We start from the raw sequence: 5,719 nt of genomic DNA, 5'->3' as shown, positions 1-5,719 counted from the left end.
TGCACTTTAGAAGTGATTCCAAAGTGTTGCCCGACACTGTCCTACACTGCTTCCTGATCTAGATCAGTGATTTTGACGTGATTGCGAACAATTTTAGATAGTTTCCAGCCATTTAGATGTGAATTCCAAGTGGTGTCAAATACTGTTCTACAGTGTGCTGCTTTATATCGCAAGTTTTTTACAACACTATCACTCTGTTTCCTGCCATTTAGAAGTGAATGCCAAGTGTTTTCACACACCGTCCTACACTGATTCCTGATCTTTTAAAAAATATATTTTCATTGATTTCAGAGAGGAAGGGAGAGGGAGGGAGGGAGGCAGGGAGGGAGTGGGAGAGAGAGAGAGAGAGAGAGAGAGACATCAGTGATGAGAGAGAATCATGGATCGATCGGCTGCCTCTTGCACACCCCATCACCCCGTACTGGGGATCGAGCCCACAACCCAGGCATGTGCCCTTGACCGGAATCAAACCTGGGACCCTTCATTCCGCAGGCTGACGTACTATCCACCAAGCCAAACCGGCTAGGGCTAGTTTGTTTGTTTGGTTTTTTAAAGAGGGTTGGAAGGGAGTGGGAGGAAGGGAAGGAGGGAGAGATAGAAAGAGAGAGAGAGAGAGAGAGAGAGAGAGAGAGAGAGTTGTTGTTCCAGTTGTTTATTCATTCTTTGGGAGCCTTTTAAAAAAATAGATTTTTTTGCCCTAGCATTTCGATGATGCTTCCCGCTTGCACCCTGGATGTGGTATGTATGTATGTATGTATGTATGTATGTATTCAGATGATATTTTCTTGAGTTGTCCACTTGAATAACCTGAATGTTTTTGTTGTTGTTTTTTGTTTAGTTCCATACAAAGATTCCTATTTATTCATATCTGATTTATTCATTTTTTATTTTACTTTAAAGCCCGTATGGTTTTATGAACCGGTGTCTCCCCAATAATTGAGAGAGAGAGAGAGAGAGAGAGAGAGAGAGAGAGAGAGAAAAGACGAGACGATCTGTGAGTACTGCCTCATGTAGGTTTCAGCTCCTTGGCGGCAAAAGTGTTTTTGTGCCCTAACTGGTTTGGCTCAGTGGATGGAGCGTTGGCCTGCGGACTCGACGGGGGTGGGGCGGGGGTGGGGGTGGGGGGCGCGGGGGGTGTGTGTGTCCCAGGTTCGATTCCGGTCAAGGGCATGTACCTTGGTTTCGGGCACATCCCCAGTAGGAGGTGTGCAGGAGGCAGCTAGCTGCTCGATGTTTCTCTCGTGGATGTTTCTATCCCTCTCCCTTCCTCTCTGTAAAACATCAATAAAATATTTAATAAAATATTTTTTTTATGTCTCCCGGGAAGGGAGAGAGGGAGAGAGGGAGAGAGGGAGAGAGGGAGAGAGGGAGAGAGGGAGGCAGGCGCCGGGACGTCTTGGGCCTGCGGGGGGTGTGTGTGTGTGTGTGTGTGTGTGTGTGTGTGGTGGGTGGGTAGTGGTGGTGTGCGACTCCGAGGAAGTCTTTCACTTTCGAAGGGCCCGCTCGGCCCGCCCCCGTGTTTGTTCCGGCCATCCTCCGAGAAAAAGATTATCCTAGGCGCCCCCCCCCCCCCCCGCCCGCCCCCGCGTTCGGTGGCGCCGTGCCGTCCCGGAGGGGGTTGGGGGTGGGGGCCCGGGACGCGATCGGCCCTCCGGGCGGGCGGCGGGACGCCCTTGCCGGCCCGAGATCCGGATCCGTCCCGCTGAGGTTCGCGCCGCTTGTCGGGAGCCACCTGGCGGCCGCTTTTATATCGTTTCTTCCTTGCGGAGCATCTAGGGAGGGGAAGCGGCTGCAGTGCCCGAGGCCAACTTCCAGGGTGCCGGCGGCGCTGTCGGGATCTTGCCGGCGGCGCCGGTCCGTCGGTACGCGGCCCGTTCTCCGGAGATTGGACCTGCAGCAATGCTGAAGGAGTGAGTGGCTGCCGCCTTTGGGGAGGTGGGCCGCTAGGGCGGGTCGACCAGCACTCTGTTACCCCTCCGCGGGGACCGACCGGGGCCGCCGCCGCGGGCGTAGCCGCAGAGGTTGGCTCGCGCCGCTCCGTCGGTGCCTGTCCGGTTCTCCGGAGATTGGACCTGCGGCGGGGCCATTGAAGGAGTGAGTGCCCGCCGCCGCCGGCGCCGCCGCGACGTGTGGCCCGGCACTCGCTGTCGCCCCTCCGCGGGGACCGACCGGGGCCGCCGCCGCGGGCGTAGCCGGAGAGGGTGGCTTGCGCCGGGACGCCGTCCTGCCCGAGGCGCCCCCCCCCCCCACCTCCCGCTTCTATTGATTTCGGCGCGGGCGCGTGCCTGCGCGACGTGCCGGCCGACTGGTGCCGTGTGTCCGCGTCCGCTCCTGCGGGTTCGTCCGTCCGTCCTTCCGTCCGTCCGTCCGTCAGAGGCGCCTTCCGCGAAATTTTTCAAAGTCCCGATTCTGAGGCGGGAGCGTGCGCGCGTTCAGTGGTCGCCCGGGCTGCGCGGGCGGGCGTGTGCCCGAGTGTGCCGCGGTCAACGGGCTCGACTTTGGGGCCGTTATCCGAGTCGCGGAGCTCCGTAGGTGGGGGCCGGCACGGGCGGTGCGTGGAGGACGGCGGAGGGCGAGGCGGGTCGTTACGAGCGCACTCGTGGTCCCGGTCGTCAGATAACGTTTCTTCGTTTTTCCGCGAGCGGGCTTGCGCCGACGCCGTGGCCGGGCCTTCCACCGACACGGTGGTTCTAGGCGCCGGGCGGAATTTTTTCAAAGTCCCGACTCGGAAGCACGTTTGACCGGGCCGTTGCCCAGGCGTGCCAAGTGGTGAGGGAGGCCGTGGACGGCCCGGCCCTCTCCCTCTTGCTGCCGCCTGTCCGTGGCACGCTCTCTTGACTGGCTTTGGGGGGTCGACCAGATAGCCCCGTCCAACCCCCCCCCCCCCCCCCCCCCCCCCCGCCCTTCTTTGGTGGCGATGGGGTCCCGTGGGGTCTCCTGTGGCCGCGACTCGCTTCCGGGAGTCAGGCGTGACCTGTAGACAGAGGCCCCCGTCACCGGGCACCGTCCGTGTTTTGCCTAAAGTTGGCATTTTGTACCACGAGATGACTGTGGACACGCTGTCCTCGGGTGATTGGACGACGGGGGGTGTCCCCGGGAGGTTCTCGGCCGCGACCCGGAGCCTGACTCCCCCCCGTCCCGGCCGCACGAGCGAAAGCCGTACGCCTCGGGCCTGCGCGCGCCGGCTGCTGTACGTCTCGGGCCCCGTCCCCGCGGACCGTGGTCTTCCTCCTCCGCGTGAGAAGAGAGCGAAGGGCTTTACGTGGCGAGGCTGAAGCGCAGGCTCGTGCTCCGGACGGTTGTCCCCGCCACGTTTCCCTTCTTCTCGCCCCGTTTTTTGTTGCCGTCCGATCGATGTGGTGACGTCGCGCTCTCCCGGGCCGGGCCTAAGCCGCGCCAGCCGAGGGACGGACATTCCTTGGCGAATGGGACCGCTCTTCTCGCTCTGCCCGCGGGCCCCTCTCCTCTCCTCCCCGTCCGACGGCGGTGCGTGGAAGGGAAGGGGTGCGGAACCCGGCCCGACCTCGGTGTCACGCCCGTGGTCTCTCTGACGCAGCGGACACTCTCCGCTCGCCTTTCCCGGCTTGCGTTGTCGCGGGCGCCCCTCCTCGCGGCGGGGAGGGGGCGTCCCGTCGTCGCGCCGCACGCGCCTCCCCCGTTGGGCGTGCGGTCGCTGTTTCGCCTTGGCCCTCGGCGGGTGCCCCTGGAGCGCTCCGGGCTGTCCTGCAGGTGCCCGAGGCCGAGCTGGTGGTGTCGTTTCCCGCTCCCCGCGAGCCCCCTGCCGGGCCGCCGCTGTCGGCGGTGCGCTGGAGGGGAGCCCCGGGGGGAGTCTGGCCGGATAAGGGGAAGGCACGCCCGTCCCCCCTCGCGGGAGGGGGGGCCGGGCCCTCGCAACGTGTGCCGCGCGGGCGACCGCGACGGGGCCGAGTCAGCGGGTGCCGGCCGCTGGCTGACCGTGAGAGTTGATTTGTTTTTGCTGCCGCCTGTTCTTCCGTTATTGTAGTTTTTTTTTTCTTTTTTCTGTCTTGCGTCGTGCCGGTGTTCCCGACGCGACACCGCGGGCTCTCTTTTAGTTAACTGCGGACGAGGCCCCCGGTGAGGCAAGAGGACGAAGCCCAGAGGCGGCACGGGCTCGCTCCTCTCGCGCGCTCTCTCTCTCGAACGGCCCCTATCGCGAGCGCCTGTTGTGTCCACCCTGTGCTTGACCCTGACCCGGTCGGGTCCTCCCCCGGGCCCCCCCGTGTTCCCTCGGAAGTGTCTCCACGTGGCTCCGCGGGCCCGATGGGGTGTTTCTGCTGGGGTTGGGGGACGACGCGCCCTCGGTGAGAAAAGCCTTCTCTAGCGATCCGAGAGGGTGCCTTGGGGTACCGGACCCCCCAGCCGCCGCCCCTCCTCTGGAAGCGCGTTCGGATAGCCGCCTCTGTGTTTGAGCGCTCGGGCCCCTCTCGCACCGGCTTTGAGGGGCCGAGCGGCGACGCGGCTTGTGCCTTACTGTGGCCCGCGCCTCCCCCCTCCGAGTCGGGGGAGGGTCCCGCCGGGCCGGGGGCCGGCGTCCGTCGCGGGGAAAACGCCGCGTTACGTGAGCGTGCACGCGCGCGTTGCCGCGTGCGCATTCGGGCGCGCGGGGGATTCTCTCCCGTTGTGTGCCGAAGGGGTTGGGGCGGGGGGGGGCCGCCGCGGAGGCCTTTCCCGTCCCCCGGCGTTCCCGCTCCCGCGCCTCGAGCGGCTCTCCGCACGCACCCGCCACACGGGTTCGCAGCCGACGGGTGTGCTGCGCGGGCACGGTCGGGGCCCGGCTTGTCCTCGGGGGGCGCTCCGCCCGGGATGCGAGTCCCCGTCCGGCTCGGACTGGGCAGATGAACGGATGGGCGGCTGGAGAAGGAGCCGCGGCGGCTCCCCTGTGGTTGCTGAGGGGTCGCGTGTGTGGCCTTGGCCGCGCGGCGGGAGGAGGCTTTTGAGGTTTTGTGCGCTTGGGAGGATCGGCACGGCGTCCCGGGCGACGCGGGGCCGCCCTGTGTGTCTGTGGCGGTGGGATCCCCGCGTTTGTTTACCCGGTGGCCCGTGTCCGGGTCCGGTGCCCTTGCCTCGGTGCCTGCCCTCCGCCGTGCGCGCCCGGTTGAAAGAGAGGGACTCTAGGTCCTCTCGGCCTGCGAGGGTCAAAGGCGGTGGTGGCCGCGGCCGGTGGGCGGCGGGGCCCGGAGCCCCCAGCGAGGTTGGTCGAAGGTTGTTTCTGGCGGAAGCCAGTCGGCGTTTCCCCGGGCCTCCGCGGGACCGACAATTGGGCCTTGGAGGGGGCCCCCCGTCGGTGAGACCCTGCGTTTGTCCCGGTGCGGCGAACCGACTCGTTTCCCGGCCTCGTCCTTTCTCTCTCGTTCTTTCTCGCCCGACGAACCGTGTCCTCAACTCACCTCGCCGGGTGGCCCCGGAGTCCCGCTCCGCCCACCCGTGCCGTCGCCGCCTCGCCTTCAACCCCCCCCCCCCCGCGCCTCGCTGCTGCCCGGGGGGCGGTCGCCTCGTCTCCTCCGCGCCCGTCTGTCCGTCCCGTCCGCCCAGCCGACGCCGTCACGGGGGGCCGCACCCGCGGTCGCGTGTCCACCTCCCGGGGCGGCCGCCGCCCCGCTCCGTGCCCGCCGCCGCCCGCCGTGGCGGCGCCGTTGCGTGTGGGCGCGCGAGGGGTCCTGTCTCTCGCCGCGCGGCCCCGTTCGGAAGGGCGTGCCCG

The sequence above is a fragment of the Myotis yumanensis genome, unplaced genomic scaffold, assembly GCF_028538775.1.
Source record: "Myotis yumanensis isolate MYYU_CA2020_CCGP unplaced genomic scaffold, mMyoYum1.0.hap1 SCAF_56, whole genome shotgun sequence".
NCBI classification, from domain to species: Eukaryota; Metazoa; Chordata; class Mammalia; order Chiroptera; family Vespertilionidae; genus Myotis; species Myotis yumanensis.
Note: the sequence above shows the minus strand (reverse complement) of the source record.